Below are 18,018 nucleotides of genomic sequence, written 5' to 3' on the forward strand. Positions count from 1 at the left end.
AGAGCTGGGGATGCTGAAGAAACCAGGCAGCAGGGAGACATGGTTGAGAGGTAGCAAAGACCAACATACCTGCTGATTATACAAGTCAGATGGAGGGGCAGTTTGGGCACTGGCAGCTTTGTCTTCCCAGTTGCTCAATGGGGAGCCCTGAGGCAACTTTGGGGTTGGAGGTGGTGGTAAAGGAGCTGGGGATATGGAATGAGTCCCTAAACATAGGCAATGGCATAGGCTTCACTGAGGCTCTGGGAAAGACACTGGTAGATGTCTCTGGCTGTGCTGTTGTTTTACTTGCCCTCACTGAATTATCATTTATTTACTTGCCTTGCTTTGCTATGTTAAGTGCTTAGGTATTCTAGGTACTAGAGTTGGAAGGTGTAGCTGAAAGCCCTTGTGGGGAATTGGGTCCCTTGTGGGGAGTTGGGTTCATGGTACTCTCTGGTATTCAGCCTTCCTGGTTGTTTGGGGAGGGGGTAGTGTGTGTGTGTGTGTGTGTGTGTGTGTGTGTGTGTGTGTGTGTGTGTTTGGGAGGGTTTGCCCCAAGCAGACACACTCACTAACCTTATGCTTTATGTCTTCCATGTCTGTACAAAATCAGGAATACATGAAGCACTGAGATTATCAGCCAACTTGAGCCTCATGGCAGAAAACGATGAAAGGCTTCCAAATTCTCTGTTAATAGTGACATTGCTAAAACTCACTCTTGCAGCTGGTAGGCTGGCTGCCCTTCCTCTGACTCAAGCTTGCTCCCCACTGCCCTTTCCCTGGATTGATTAAAGGCATGTGAGAAATGACCCCCCCTGCAATTTAGCCGCTAAGTACCCACAGAGAAGCAAAAAAGCACCAGTAGATGCTTGTTTCCTGAAGCTGTTGAGATTCCTGATCTTTATCCTTGTCACTCTAGTGGTCACCCCTGTCACTTGGAGTTTAGCCTCCCCATGCCCCCTTTCTCTCCCAGTCTCCATTCTCCTTTGAGGTAGCCCTTGGAGGAGCTCGGCATGCATCTCTCATTGTACTTCATAGGAACGTGGGGCATGAGAAGAGCTCTGGAATACACGGGATTGGGGTTCCCCACTCCAGCTCTGCCACTTACTTTGTGACCTGAATCTCTCTCCACCTGTTTCCCCCTCTGTAAGAATACACACAGGTATGGAGTTGGTTTGAAGCTTAAATAAGATCTGATGAGGTCCCCAACCAGGTGTGTTCCTGGGACCATCTTGGATCTCCTGCCTGGTCTCTTAGGGAGTGAATATCTGAGTCAAACCTGACTTGTTGAGACAACTAAGCAAAGAAATTTCTTTACTCACTGTGTTTGCTGATTGGTACTCCATCTTGCAAAGGTTAATTCTGCTTTGAGTTTTAGATGCTTCATTCGGACCACTCCTAGCACTCTCCTAGCCTTCTGATCAGAAGAAGATGGAAGAAAGAGAAAGCCTCCCCCATCCACAGAAAGTGTTTATACTTTCCTTTCCATTTCATATTCTGCCCTCTCAGTCATCCTAAATGTTTATTTAACGATGCTCCAAGACCTTTTAAGCTTTCTTGGTTTAATGTTTGCTAAACACCCTGTCACTTCCACTTCTACTGATAATTTCCTGCTTGCTGCAAAATTGCCCTCGGTTACGCACCGTCTGGAAACTCTTAATAGAATGACTAAAGGCTCAGGCCCTCAGCAATGGGCTTCCCACAACTGTGTGGGCACCAATGAGGTCAGGGTGCTCTCTAAGGCAGAGAAAAAAAGGGGCTCTGAAGATGGAAACTCACTTGGAATTCAGAAGTTCCAAAGATTTTTGGGAAAAGTTTCAAATAGATGGTGACAATTGTCAAAAATCCCAGGCAGCAGCACTCTGGTTCATCCCAGATGGCCCCAGGCCCTTGGTTTGGCCTAAAGCCTAGCCCAGAGTTTCTTCAACATGAGCAAGGGAGTGAAGCACATGACTGAACTCCAGGTGGTGGTTTAGCGCAATTCTGGATACACAAATTACAGAGTATGGAGGAGCAGAAGCTGGCCCTTTCTCAGGCCACAGGCTGAATGTTCAACTACACTCCAAGCTCAGCTTATCTTCTGTGTGATCTCTTTTATCTTCCTAGTGGCCATAAATATACAGCTCTAAAAAGATGGACTTCCGGCCACCATGGTGACAGGAAGTTGTACAGTACTGCTAAATGTGGCTGTGCAGGTTGTGCAATGAGCAACTCTAGGGGGCTAAGCTACATTGTAGTCTATGTGAATGGCACTTTCTAGAGTGGTGCAGTGACACGGATTAGCTATAGATCCAGAAGCAAGCTGGGGAATTCTGTGTCAAAGAACTGGGGCAAGACTGAAGGCGCTATCTGCAGTCAAAACAAGGGATCTTCTCACCACGCCAGCCTCAAAGACCTTCTACTCAGTGCAGCAATTCCAAATGGAAAAGCTGCTGAGAGGTGCACAGTAACCTAGGACTGTTGGCACTGCAGTATGGAGTCCATTCATTCACAAGAACTATATTTTGAGAAATTCAAAGTGTTTCTCCACTTCAAACCTTATAGTCTAGGGGAAGTTATAAAACTGCTAATCATCAGCTACATCAGGACTTCAAGTTCCTCCAGCAAGGATATCAAACAGCAAGAAGTAGAACATTTCAGAGCAGAGGTAGACCAGTGTTAGCCAGAGTGGCTAGGGAACACTTCTTGGAAGAAATGGGTCTTCAGCTATGGCTTGGAGAATGGGTTGGTTTGGATGGGCATGGGGGCCAAGGGAGCAATGTTCCCATGTGCAGTGACTGAGGTGAGGGCCAGGGGGTGGGAAGCATGTGGACTGGGGTCTGGACTGAGAAATGAGCAGGAGTGAGGAAACATGTTAGTTGAGATCACGTCCATACCAAGGGGTGGCAGACACGTTGGGATTATCAAGTGGGGCTAGATTTGAGAGGCTTTAATCCACAATATCTTCGGCAGGAGCCATAGAAGGTTTCTGAGTGGGACAGGCTTATGAAGCAAGAAGGGTGTTGAAGAGGGGCCCCCCTCCACCTTCCTTACCCAGGCTTCCCCCACTTAGGGAGAGCTCAAGTGGTCCTAATAGGAGACCCTAATGGGGACAATTCGCAAATTGGCTTAGGCCCATACCTCTGTTCTTCCCCAAGCCAAGTTCCATTCCCTCTGGGCCACAGTAAAGCCATCCACAGGGACTGCGGGTGGCTATCTTTCCTGGAAGCACAGCCAAATCTTTAACAATGACCAGTGCACAATGGGCAAGAGAGGCCAAATTCCCTCCTCCTGGCCCTCATTGTTAATGGCTGGCTGCCTCTAGATGCCTGGGAGATCCTCCCATTTCATGTGCTCTGAAAAGGCTTTTTCTGACCACTGTGGGGCTGGGGAACCAAGAGCCTCAATGAACGTGCAGAGTAGATCTCAGCTAATCAGGGGCTGCTGCCTTACTGCTGTCCCTCTCCGGGGTGTCAGTGTTGCCATTGGCCACGTTCACCAGAGCGAACATGTGTTTGAGATGATGTTGTATGAGATGGCTGCAGGCCATGTGGACACTTCTGTTCCAAACACCTCAGCTAGTTTTAGAAGCAGGGCCTCCACGTCAGTTAGCTTTGCCCTGGGGACCCTTGCTCCCCAGTTTGAGCCTTTGGAGATCTTCCATGTCATCCTGGTGAGGCTGAAGCTTCTCTGGGAATTGATCACCCCTGGGCTTCTTTCTGCTTTGAGCCTCCCTGTCAAGCTCCTATTCTCAGTCTGAGAGCAAATTGATGAAGGACAAGAGCAATGGGCATGTCCTGCTTCTATTCAGCCTGTCAGTGAGCAAAGCCATTTGCTCCCAATTATAGCTCTGGAGGCTGAGCAAGGGATTGACAGGGCTGACTCCAAAGCTGATAGGAAAGCCCTGTCGGTCTGTGACTTCCCCAGAAAACCATCACTCATCTCCTTATCAGCCTGGAGGAGCCACCCCTGATCTTGGATGGTGACTGTCATCTGCTAGATGCAGGCCCTACAAAGCAAAAACAGAAAAAGTGTTTCCATTTCAGTAGTTCTCAATTCTGACTTCTGAGGCTCATTCTAAAACCAAGGTAGGAGAAGGAAGGAAAAAATGAAGGGAGGGAAATCGGAGGGAGAGATGAACCATGAGAGACTATGGACTCTGAGAAACAAACAGGGTTTTAGAGGGGAGGGGAGTGGGGGATGGGTTAGCCCAGTGATGGTTATTGAGGAGGGCACGTATTACATGGAGCACTGGGTATTATACGAAAACAATGGATTGTGGATCACCACATCAAAAACTAATGATGTATTGAATGGTGACTAACATAACATAATAAAATAAAAAATAAAATAAAATAAAATAAAACCGAGGAGGATTTGATGTTCAAAACAATGGAGAAAAGGCCAGAAGGACAACCCAGTATTTCTTGTGACTTCAGCATGCCACAGGGATCCTGATGAGGCCAAGATGTAGTGCCATTTCAGAGGAAAGAAAGGTGCTGCTAAGTGTTGCAGCCTTACAACACTGTCTGTTGGGGTCTGAGAGTGACTGAGACTCTGGGACTGTGGAAGATTCTAGAAGTTAGCTCCTTTTCTTGTTTTCTTGGGTTAGAAGGCCTCTACCTTTTTTTTGTTCTTTGGAGAATGGTATCCGAATTTCTCTCTTGGTGGCCTTAAAGCAGATCATGGGGCAGTTAGCAATTCTCTTTTCTTTTCCTGTTTGTTGTATCAGAGACGAATCTTAGATCTCTTCCTATAAATGCCCTGGGCTTGGACCCGAAGAAACTGGGGCCTGGGAGGTGGAGTGATACATCAAGGGTCACATAACTAGTGAAGGAGGAGTTGGATTTTGAAGCGTGACCTCTTCACTTTCAGCCCATGGTTCTTTCCATCCCACCAAACTGCCTGCCACTTTCTGAATGTTTCCATCCCAGTCAGTGCCAGGAAGGAGGTGGGGATTCTACCTTTGGAGCCCTGGCAAAAGTATCTCAAATCCCCCATCCTCCCCATGCACAAACACACATAGACATGACATGAACACACAGCTGATTTGAATGGAGGGTAAAGCTGAAAACAGAAATTCTGGGGCCCATGCCTGGCCCCAGCCCTGACCTATTCAATCAGAATTTTCCACAGTGAGACCCAGCTCTATAGTCTGAAGTATGGCCATCCTTGAGAACCGTGGCCCCATGAATGCTTTCTGAGAGACCTCAAGGACAGCAGTGCTGATCTGGTGGAGGGTGAGGGGCAAATGGGGCTTCTGTAGGGCGGTTTGAGCAGAAAATCTCTGCTTTTCAATTCTTTTGAGGGAGGACAGCTGATGATAGGGAGAAAGCAGCTGGGATTAGGTGAGACCCTTGCAATGCAAGTGCTTGAGGACAAGAAACCTCTTGTATGTCCAGTCCTGGCTCACTGCTGTGGACACAAACAGCCTCTGTGATGATTATTAAATGAATGGTTGTAGGGCGCCTGGGTGGCTCAGTCTATTAAACGTCTGACTCTTGATTTTAGCTCAGGTCATGATCTCAGGGTCGTGAGATCGAGCCCCATGTTGAGCTCTCCTCTGAGCATGGAGCCTGCTTCAGATTCTCTCCCTCTGCCCCTCCCTCCCTGTCCCCTACTCATGCACACACACAATCTCTTTCTCTCTCAATGAAAAAAAATGAATGGTTGCTGCTGCTGGGGGTTGTGCCTTGCACAGCCAAGAAAGGTTTCCAGCATGCTTTATGGATGCTGTCCATTCAATTCTAAATGATTTAGTCGATTTTAACAGACATTCAGGAAGCCTCTGTCGAGTGTAGTCCAGGCACTAGGAACCACGCACATCTGAGTGAGCTGAGAGATTTGACCTCAAGACTCCTAGGCCAGAGAGGGAAGAGGTCTCACTCAGCCAGGGCCCGTGAAAGAATGGAGAACCAGCTCCAGAGTTACTGGACTCTGATTTATAAGAGCAAACCCAAATCTTAGCTGTTCTTCAAATAGCCTTATTAGAAAGAGGACTATCATGTAGGTCTAAATTGTGTGTGTGTGTGTGTGTGTGTGCGTGCATGTATGTACAAGTGTGTATTTAACAATGCACTTTCTTAGGTAACCTTGAGCACTCATTCACTTTGTTGACCTTTTAGTGCTGACTAGTATTTTCAGAGTGATGATCTCATTATTGGAAATGAATGTGTCTGTAGAACAAGAAGATGGCTATGGCCAAAACTCAGTCAATCTGTCAATCCATCCATCCATCCATCCATCCACCCATCCATCCATCCAACCATCCATCCATCCATCCATCCATCCAAGACTGTTACTAATATTTGCCAGAGGCAGAAAAAATGGGTAAGTACTTAGGTTCTCAAGCAGGTGACTCACTGAAATGGAGGAAAAAGCAGCCTGGAAGCAAATCCCTGAGATGGGGAGCCCCGCGGGGGAGGTTAGCACAATTTCAGAGCTTTTGCAAAAGTGGAGCTCCAGAAATGTTGAAGAACTTTTCACTTTTTGGCCTCAGGGCAGTGGAAGGGGAGCTGACAGGGACTTTGAGTACACAGGAATGACAGCCAAGTCTCAGGGCATCCTGTGTCTAAGGCAAGGGAGTCATAAGTTTAGGCAAGAGGGAGACTGAGACCTGGAGAAAACAAATTACTTTGCTTTATAAGAATTGTAAAGAATTTTGCTTTCTAAAGTTGGAAAGATGATTACTGGTTGAACAAATGATCCTCCAGGCACCTGGTAAGTATGGTTTCTTTCTAGAGGATCCAAACTCCCCTGCAGAGCCTGGGGAATGGCCTGTCCACAGGCCGCCGCAGGAAGAGTCATAAATCTTGCCACAGGCCCTGGGCTCCTCAGTGGGTGTGTGCCTATGTGTGGCCTCATCACCTTTGTGGCTTGTCCTTAGTGAGGGCCCTCTCCGCGTTTCCCTGGCAGACTCGGAGCTCTCCCTGCCGACACTGGGCACACCTCTCCTGCCTGGCAGAGCCAGGTGTCTGTCACGGCCACAGTCAAATCATCCCTGATGTTTGCATAATCCCTTTATAGTTTACAAAGTGCTAATCCTGCACCGTCTCATCAGTTTCTCCCAGCAGCCCTGAGCAAAAGGGCCTCTGTTAATTACACAGAGTCAACAAACATTTATGGAGGACTGACTGTGGGTGGGGGCCAGCCCCAGCTAACCGGCTTCCTTCCTTTGAGAACCAGAAGGGAAGCTCTCTGAGAGCAGTTCCCTGGGCAGATTTCTCCTGAGCAAGTTCCCAGCTCCTCGCAGGGTGCCTGGCATACGGTGGCTGCTCAATGAATGGATGGATGAATGAATGGACGCTGTAAGGTAAGCTCTTAGGTTCTCCCTGGGTGGAAGAGGTGAGGGGCAGAGAAAAGACTGGACTGGCTTGCCTGTGGTCACTCAGCGAGGGCATGATAGAGGTAGGCTTTCCTGCCTCCAAGCCCCATCCCCCCCTCTCTGTAGAGAGGCTCCTGAGCAGCCTATAAGAAAGCTGGGCCTAAGCCATGTGGCTGCAGAACGACACTCTGCCAGCTTCCCTCAGAGTGGTTCTAGGGAAAGGGGGCCTGAAGCACGTATGCATTGGGGCAGCCAATACAGAGTGTACCCGGGATGCTCCCAGGAACACAGAGTCGCTTCCAGAACATCTCGACCTGAGAGAGCACATCCCAGGCTAGAGCCACCTTTCTGAGGGATGCCGCTAGCTGGCAGGCCCAGAGCTGCTCAGGCTTGTTCTTTCCTCAGGCAGCAGCCTCGACAGGATTGGGGAAGGGGCCAGGCTTCCCACCTTCCAGGTCCTCAGGCCTTGGGAGGGTGTGTCTTGGAAGGTGAGGCTCTTCGTGGGATGACTTCTCTACCATGCAAACAGCTTTCTCGGGAGGCTCCTGGTCCGGTGGTTGGCGGCAGCGTCCCTGGCCCCGCGGTCTGTGTTTGTGTGAAGCTCTGCAGAGCAGTCCCGAGGGAAGAGAATGTGATGACTAATGGAGACATGTCCCGGCAGATGGGCGGGCAGGCCTGGCACAGGCTGGGCTTCTTGCTGACACAACACAGGCTCCCAGCTCAGGCTGGCTGCAGCCCCTGGCAAGAAGGAGGTGCAGGCTTCTCGTAGGTGCACGCGCTGGGGATTCTCTCCGCTCCCCCAGAAGGGGCAGCATCTCCTGGAGAACTGATCAGACACACACCCACCTCTTCCTGCGGCAGTGGCTGGAAGGGAGGGAAGCAGAAAACAAAGGGATGGAAGTACCGACTGGCAGGACAAAGAGCCAGCTCCCTGAGGGTACCGCGCCTGACGCCTGGGCGGTTTGACTCGCAGCTAGTTTGCGAATGGCTCTGAGCTACGGCTTTCTCACCCATACTGGGAATATAAAGATATCCTTGACTTCACTTCTTACGTCACAGGGTTGCTGTGAAGATCGAGCGGGGTCTTTTTTGACCTCATTGACAAATGACAAACTGGAAAGTATTGCTTGACGTAATGGGTTTCATGCTTCCGGCCGGCGGCGGGGGCCAGAGGTACCGCTCGCTTTGAGTATGGCCAAGTTCAGTGCCGTCTTAGGCTTCAAATACGTCTTAGGTCCTCTCAAGAGTGTTTCCCTCATGACTACTTTCTTCATCCCTCTGACATGCTATGCCTGGCACCCTTACCTCGTCCCCAGCCCTGTGCCACCCTGGGCTCTGGGGACAGTCGCCCTGCCCCATTGGTTCCTGGCATGTGACTCCAAACAGGACTCTGGCCTCTGCAGAGGCTCAGCTTTCTCTTCCCACAATCAAGGATGTTAATAAGTCTGTTTGCTTTAGAGGACTGAAGTGAGATACTGTAGGAGAACGTGCTGGAAAGCTGTACCGAGGTGTTTTTCCCATCCGCACGGTCCCATTGCTGGTCACTCTTCCTCAAACCAGAGCGGGGTTGGCAGCAACCACTTCTGTCAGCCACTGGCTGCCTGAGCACTGCTTTTCTCTTCCTCTTCCCTTCCCTGACCCCTGGGCGGGTCCAGGGGCACTGAGCGGCGACCTCATTGTTCGATGGCTGAGTTAGGGCATAAGGTAGGGGGTCCTCCCTCTTTCCCAGGCCTTCCCAGCTCCCCTGGATTATCTTGTGGTGCAGCACCCATTAACAGACACAGGAGCTCCCAACAATCAGCTGGGTGCAGGCAGGTGGGCTCCTGAAAGAGGCCAAGATGACAGACACTTCCCAAAGAAAATAAGGCCAAGTGGGAGGTTGCTCATTCCCATGACCTCCTGCAGCCAGGGGAGGACAGGCTTTTATGGAGCTGTTTTCTGCTGTTCACTGACTGCCCTCCTAAAGATTCCTGGGAGATTAGCCATGTCTTAGCTGACACTAAGGGAAAATCTTTAAAAGAAAAAATGAGAAAGATTTTTGTATGAGAAAGTCAAGGGTCTCCATCAAGGATCTGTTCCTCTGGAACGGTGTACAGCTCTTGCAGGAGATTTTAGAAGACGGTGAGGCATGCAATGCTACAAAACCAGACATCAGCCGGCATGTCTTTGGGTAAAGATGGAAAGTGCTGGGTGTGAAGTGTTCAGCACAGAGAACACTTGTACTAGAATGAGGATTATAGAATCACAACCATTGTTCAGTGGAACGGGGTGGAGAGGGGGCCACCAGATTTTACAACACTCATTTTGCCTTGTATGAGACCTTTACTCTAGTTCTGTGCTATCTACTATTATGGTCACTAGCCATATGTAGTTATTTAAGTGGCAACTACTTGAAATGAGATAAATTACAAGTCTGTTCTTCAGGCCCACAAGCCGCATTTCAAGCGCTCCACAGCCACATCTGGCAAGTGGCTACCATCCTGAAGAGCATAGATGCAGAGCATCTCCAAGTTGCCCGCAACTCTGTTGGACAGTGCGACTCTCATCTGCCCAGACATTCTTCTCTTTGGGGGTGGGAAACCACAGAGGAAATGAAAAGAGTTATTTAAGAAATGCGAAGAGGAAGAACAACTTAATATTCAGCCGTTGACATTCAGAATCTCATCCTTCAACAATAAAATAGCTGTGCAAGCTGGGCTATTGTCCTGAAAAACAGATTTCCATATCTTTTTACCGCCCTCTTTAACATTTCAGCAACTGGGCTTGGACAACTCAGCTCAGAAATTTCTCTGCAGCATAGAGGAGAGCCAGGCTTAGCAGGAGTCAGAGGGAAAGTGGGTGTGAAGTGGGAGAAGCAAAATACAAACCAGGGCATGTGTTTTCTGAAGCACAGGCAGGGTGCATGTTCTGCCTGAAGAATGTGACAGGAGAAGAAGAAAAAGGAAGCATCTGGACCTGTGTCTTTTCCAGGCCTGGGCTGATAAAGCATAGGGGAGTCAGACAGGATGAGGGCCACACCGAAAGCAGAGTTTGCCACACATCAGCCTCGTGCACAGCCACGCTAAGGTCAACCTGTGGCACAGGGTGGCCTTGGGATTCTCTGTGGGCTTGGCTTCTCAAGCTGCCTTTAGTCACTGTGTGGTGTAGATACTGGGCTGACAGGCAAGGGGTCTGCCATGGCATCCATCATGACAGGCGGAGGTGACCCACTATAGAAGCTGTTGGACTTCCAGGGCACTGAACCAGATGGTGGGTGGTCAAAGACTCAGCATCTATAGCCAGTGGTGAGGCCAAGTCAGTCTGAGGTAGATAACTTGATTCTGATGAAGATAAGCAAGACCAACCTGAGAGAGACCTACAGTGCAGGCTTCTAGTGGGTAGACAGAGGATAGTATGAAGACACTGAAGGAGGTTGAGAATACCAAACCTAAGACCTCTAATCCACTCTTGCTGACATAGGATGAGCAAGTGCTCTTCCTCTCATGAACCCAGAGAACATTTTATAAGGAGAAACAGGAGATGGAAAATTTTGTCTTAGTAATTGAGAATTTTTATCCAAATGAGTCTGTGTGTTTCCTAAAAAAGCTCTTTGCATGATTGGATTAGAGTAAGCTTAAACTGGATTTAGTTAATATTTTCTTGTTAACCAGTGGGTGGAGACTGTAGAGGGGAAAGCTCAGATTAGCTATTGGCAAACTAGAAACATTAAATTTTCTTTGTCCTTTTGGATCGTGATGGGAGTTGAATCCAGAGATCCCAATATATAAGCAAAACCTGAGTTAATGATCAAGAATCAATACCTCACAAAAGACCAGACATGGTAGGATTAGAGCAATGTGAGACCCAGAGAAAAGGACCCAACTGGGTGATCATGGGGAGGACCTCCGCCATATTGGTTCAGAAATATCTCCTTTGTCTTAGCAAGGGGGAAATGAGACCTGCTGTCAGAACCTACTGGGTAAGTCACGACCTTCATGGTTAGTTGTATCATGCCATATCAGGTCAGATACTGCAAGTGACACAAAATCCAACTGAAGTTAGCAAAAAAGGGAGTTCACTGCTTCTTGTAAATGAGAGTGTATAATATTCTGTCCCAGCTTCAGCTATGGCTAGATGCAGGGCTCAAATGATGTCATTACTTCTCAGTCTAAACTCTTCTCTCATCTCTGCTGTTCTTCACCTGGCTTCACTGCCAAGTAATTCCCTGGTTGCAATATGGCTGCCAGCAGCTCTGAGAACCCAGCAGGATTAGCTCATGTCCTTTCCCCAGAGTTGCATAAACTGTCTCATTGCTTTTCATTAACGCTGATTGTATCTGACATGCATCTCTCATTCAATTGCTGTCACCAGAAGAATTCCATGCTCTAAATGGCCAGGCTCAGTTCACATGTCCACCTGGAGGCAGGTGTGGCATTAACCCCACCTGTGACACATGGACAGGTGTGGGAGGGAGAAAGGATGCTGAGCAGTCAAAAAAGCTGTGGAGTAAACTGTATTTGGTAATTGTTATACAAAGCCGTGGATTCAATCATTCTCAAGAGGTTATTTTGTTATCATCAAAAGGACTTAGGGTTTAAGTATTGGTAGATAGATTGTAGGTAGATATCTACCTGAACTGACTTGACTTATTCAGTATCATGGTCAAGGTTCTGATGTTGAGAGTGGACTGAAGGATATGCCCTCTTACAGAATGTATCAGAGCACACTGTGTATTTTGAAGGCATGCCTTGCAGTACCAGTTCTCCTGAGTCCATGGGAAATGTTGTGGCCAAAGGGTCATTAATGACTAACCTCCTGTTTTATTCTGGTTGCAGTCCTAAAAGCCCAGACCTTTGGTGCCCAGTGGAATTTGCCCTTGGGTCACAGGACACTTTAAGATATTGTTAAGGAGGTTGTGCATATTTACATAAGTTTCAAGGTGAAATATTTTTAGTGTTTTTCTTGTGGCTGTTACTTGTTTTTCTTTCTATTTCTTTTCATTTACTACCATTGATTTAAAACCCTTAAGCCTGAAGAGGACATAAGACCAAACAGACTTATAACTGGAGGGAGTGCAGCAATGGAGACGTGGAAGGTATTCTAGAGCTCTGGCCAAAGGACAACAGAATCATCAAGGTCCCCATTATTATATTCCCCAAGGCCTCAGTTATAGGGGCAGGAGTGGATTGAATGTTGTTCTCCAAAATTCATGTCCACCTGAAACCTTAGAATGTGACTTTATTTGGATATAGAGTCTTTGCTGATATAATTAGTTAAGATGAGGTCATACTGGATGAGAATGGGCCCTAAATCCAGTGACTGGTGTCCTTATAAGAAGAAAGAAGGGGTCACAGAGAGACACATACAAGGAAGAAAGCCACGAAGATGGAGGCAGAGATTGAAGCTACAAGCCAGGGAATGCCAAGGAATGCTGAGGGCAACGGGGAGCTGGAGGAGATAAGAAAGGAGTCCTCCCTAGAGCCTATGGAGGGAACATGTCCCTGTTTCCCTTGATTTCAGACTTCTAGCCCCCAGACCTGTGAGAGAAACAATTTCTGTTGTTTTAAGTCACCTGGTTTGTTGTAATTTGTTATAACAGACCTAGGAAACAGATACAGGGGCTTTTAAAGAAATCTAAGATTGGGTCAGAGAGTGGACGTACTGACATAGATAGAAGTCCTCTTGGAAGTTCCTCAACAGGGCCTGTTTGAAGGATTAATTTTTGCTTCAAGACAAGGTTAGCTTGTTCACCCCACATTCTTCTATAAGGCCCCCACATTTGGCTCTGCAAATGCATAACTCAGGGGGTGAGAACGGACAGGAATCTTGTCAGTGCTTTGTCAGCAAAGCCCTGTGTGCCCGTGCAAAAATATGCTCTGGAGAAAGGGGTTTTCTTTTCCTCACTGCTCTGTCTGTTCCTCAGGTTGCATGGTGTAGGGTTGAGGTTGCCCAGATAGGGTGCCACTAATTCACACGAAGGTACCAGATAGACAGCAGTGGCCCTGATTTGGCTCTACACAAGCCCCAACGTTGCCCCACCTCAGGCAGAATTCTTTGTGTTTTCTATGAGCATACTCCGCTAATGCGCACATGCTTTCAATATTCAGTCAATCCCCATTATTTGCAGATTCTGTGTTTGTGAATTCACCTTCTTCCTAAAACTTATCTGTAACCCCCAAATCAGTGCTCATGGTGTTTTTGCGCTCATTCATGGGTATGCCAATGGACGTTAGGTCTTCAGATGTGCCTGTTCCCAGCTGAGGCCAAACAAGATAATCCGCTGCCACCTTATTTCATACTGTTTCAAACAAATATCCTTTTTGTGCTATTTAGTGCCCCACTTTTGGCATTTTTATGCTTTTTGTTGGTGATTTTGCTGTTTAAAATGGACTGCAAGGATAAGGCTGAAGTGCTTTCCAGCATTCTTAAGCACAAGAAGGCTGTGATGTGCTACCAGAGAAGATACAGGATAGACACACTTCATTCAGGAGCAAATTATTTTGCTGTTGTCCATGACTTATGCTCATGAATCAACAATAAATATTTTTAAAGGTGTCTTTAAATTGAAACGGGCATAAAATGAGGTTATGTATCAATAGGTTGATGAAAATGTGACTACTCCTAGATTTTTCCTTATGAGCAATGGGTCCATAGTCATTCACTGGGTGTCTGCAGATAAAGTAACTCTACTGTATAGAACATAACCTGCTGTGAATAGCAACAACTAACTATATTTTTCATCTAGGCCCTGTGAAGAGAATGGGGATGAATTGTTAAGCATTCCTGCCCCAAAGTGCATCTCACTATGTAACAAAATGAAGAAAGCCCTAGAGTACTGGAGCTCTAGAAAGTTCTAGAAAGAACTTAGGAAGATCATTGCCTTCATTTAGCCAGCATTTGCAGGACACCCATGATGGGGGAGAGGGCAATGCCAGTGTGAAGCAGGGCTTCTCCCTTGAGAGCTGAGCACTTTGTCCACAGCAGTGATTTTATTCAGCAATCCTCCTGCACCCCAACAAATCAAGGCAAACAAAAACAAAATAAACAAAACTAGAAATCCAGCTATAAACAGGAAAACAGAAATCAGAGCACAAAAACAATAAAAGCAGACCACTACCTGATAGGCATCTCACAGGAACTGATGATTTGCTATTGACCGAGCTGCGTTATACAGAGCCAGTGGGAAGAAATGTCAGACTAGAAGTAATGGAGAAATCCATTCCCTTCTCTCTTAAAGATGTATCAGAGTCACTTTCAGTCTTTTAATTCCCATTAAAACCAAACCAAAACAAAACAGCTGTAACAAATACCAAAAAGGAAGAAAAAGATAAAAGGTCTCTCCATTCATCATACTAACAAGTCAGAGGGCTACACAAAACCAGTTAAAAAGTGACTGTGGAAACCCTAAGGCTGGAAACGGGCACAGTGACCTGACTTAAAGGAACAAACAGTAATTCACCTTCCAGTAATTTGGAATTTGGATAATTTTAAAGGGGTCAACATTTAAGTTTACCCTGGAACTTACCTGAAGAAATTTCACCTAAAGAAATGACTCATTTCACATAAAAAGAAAAAAAAGAAATGACTCATAATGCAAACTAATATTGGAAAATTATTTACTCCAGGGGAATGTTAAAACTATGGAAGAGAACAATCTTTTTAAATTAGCCTCAGGCAACTGGGGGCCAACCAACACATATTTCCGGTATTTTTAGTGCTTTCTCATGCAAAGTGATCTGTGGTTTCCCAACTTAAAACCAACGTTTGCCACTGAGTAACCTTGGGTGAGTTACTTCAAGCTCTTGTTGAGTCTGAGTTTCTTTACATGAAAACATCTAAGTCATAGGGTAATTGTAAAAGTCAAATGACAATTTACAGGGAAGAGCTCTAGCAATTATAAAGGGACGTGCAAATGGTAGTAATTATAATTATTGCAGCCACCTGAATGTTACCCCAGGCTCATTCCCCACCATGCTCTTCACTGGCTCTGTGTGTTCCAGCTGAGCCAGAAGATTACCAGATGTTCCGGGTACTATTTCCGCATTGATTCAGGCTCTTCTCTTCCTTCTCCATGTGTCCAAATGCTACTTTTCCCTCATGACCCAAGTCATATTTTATTGCTTCATTCCAGTTGGCTGAAAACTCTCCTTCCTGTGAACTTCTACAGTATGTTGTCTCCACGAAGTTTAAGTCATGTGACATGCTGCGCCTTGTGGGGCAGCCATTTTGTGTGAAAGTTTTATAGTCTCTACTGATCTGCAGGCTCCTTGAGGACCAGGACTGTATCTTATGGATGCCTCTCTCCCACACATTACTTAGCCCAGTGACTTTCATGTAGCATGTACACAACACTCTGTTGAATGTGTTAAACATTTTCTAGCCAGCCTCCTTTGCACAGGCTCTAACTTTCAAGGGTTCTTTGAACCCTTTGAGCATGATTGTCTCCAAACACTCAGTTCTGCAGATGTGGTCTGCTCTAAGGATTTGAAGAAGGCTAATCCAGCCTCAAAGTGTAGGTTGGAACCCAAATACAGGTGAGTAGCTCTCATGGATTTGGGCTAGTAAGGGTCAGAATTACTGCAGTGGAATACACCAAGGAAGAATTTAATGACAATCCTTGCAAGAAAGGAATTGCCCCAAATTGTGTGTTTATAAGGGTAGTAATTATCAGAACCTGTTGGTTGACTGCACATGTTACAGATAATATCTGTTCCCTTCTACATACCAACACCCATATTTGTTTTGCTTATGAAGAAAAAGAATTAGTGAAGAAGAAAGCAGCCCGCTCCACCATCTGTCCTTTCAAAAAAAGTGGAGCGTGGATGGGTGTTATGGAATCTGTTTCCTGTCAGCCCTGTGGAGTCAGTTTGATTTTTTTTTAAGATTTTATTTATTTTTAAATATTTTATTTATTTATTTGACAGAGAGAGAGAGAGGGATCACAACTAGGAAGAGTGGCAGGTAGAGGGAGAGGGAGAAGCAGGCTCCTCACTGAACAGGGAGCCTGATGCAGGGCTCGATCCCAGGACCCGGGGATCATGACCTGAGCAGAAGGCAGATGCTTAACCGACTGAGCCACCCAGGCTCCTTGGAGTCAGTTTGATCTTAACAGACAGGGGACTGGAGGTTAGTGCTAGTTGCGGTTAAAAGTATTTGAGGGACTGCAAGACTCTGCAGTCAGCCAGAGCTGCTTCAGTCCCTAGCAGGGGTGCTGGATCTTCTCTTGCCTTACCAGGAACCAGCCTTCCAGGGAATGGAAATATTGGAAGCATCTGGAGTTGCCCTGGCAGAAGTAATGGGCAGGGGTGAGGTGAGCTACTCCAAGAGGCCTTCTTGGGGGGGTAGCATGGGCAGATGAGAGGATGAGTGGGAGCAGAAGGATGAGGCTGAGGTTGCACAGATGCAGACTGATTTGAGGCCACCTGAGAAGTGGCCCTGTTGAGCTCCCAGAAATGCCAGGGGTACTTTGGGGGCATTGAGTTCCCACTACTCCTGGGGGGATAACTGTGGAGCTGGCAAAATTTTGGGTACCATCTTACTTTCAAAAGGGATTTGTGCTCGGGGCACAGTGGAAGCATCACTTATCACCAACAACTGAGGCACTTGATTAAAATGTTTTATTTCATCAAAATTCATCAAAATTCAAATGGTACAGAACAGTACACAATGAAAAGTCTGCATCTAATCACTTTCCCAGACATAATTTTTCCTCTCTAGAGGTAATTAATGTTAAATTTCCTATGTGTCCTTAGAGATATTTTATGCATATAAAAGTATATGTATATATTCTCCTCTCCCACTATTTTTGGTACAGATGACAACAGGGTATGTTATTTATTGTCCTGCACTTTGTATTTTTCACCTACCATGATATCCCTAACAGCATAAAGAGTTGCCCTAAAAACTGCCCTTCCTGATATCTTGTTTAATAGCTGGATAGTATTCTATTATACAAATGTACCACAATTCACTTGAGCAATGTTTCCTGTTGATGAACGTCCAGGTTTTTTTCTCCAGTACTTTGCCCTTATAAGCAGTGCTAGAATGCATAATATTGTATATATATTATCTCACATATATGTGAGAATACATGTGTTTGACAATTTCTTGCAAATGGAGTTGCTATGTCAAAGGTGTATATAGTTGTAATTTTTATTTTTTTATTTTTTTAAAATTTTATTTATTTACTTGAGAGAGAGAGAGAGAGCACATGAGGGGGGGAGGGTCAGAGGGAGAAACAGACTCCCTGCTGAGCAGGGAGCCCGATGTGGGACTCGATCCCGGGACTCCAGGATCATGACCTGAGCTGAAGGCAGTCGCTTAACTGACTGAGTCACCCAGGCGCCCTATAGTTTTAATTTTTATGCATATTGCCAAATTACACTTTAGAGAGGTTGCACCAAGTTACACTCCAACCAGCAGCTCATGAGCTTGCCTATTTCCCTGTACCCCTGCTCACAAAGTTGCCAGCAATGTATGTTACCAAGATTTTGGATCTGTGACTATCTGAAAGGCACAGAGGATACAGTTTTAAGTTGCTTTTCTCTTATTGTGAATGAGGTTGAGCACACTTTCCTGTGTTTAAGATCCATTTCTATTTCCTTTCCTATTCACGTCTTTTGCCCGTTTTTTCATTGTGTTTGGTCTCTTAATTTTGCAATGCTTTTTATATATTAGGGAAATCTGAACTGCAAATCTTCCATAAATTTACTCTTTGTTATAGATCATTCTAAATAACAGTAAAATGTAATATT

Source organism: Zalophus californianus, chromosome 2, assembly GCF_009762305.2.
Source record: "Zalophus californianus isolate mZalCal1 chromosome 2, mZalCal1.pri.v2, whole genome shotgun sequence".
NCBI lineage: Eukaryota > Metazoa > Chordata > Mammalia > Carnivora > Otariidae > Zalophus > Zalophus californianus.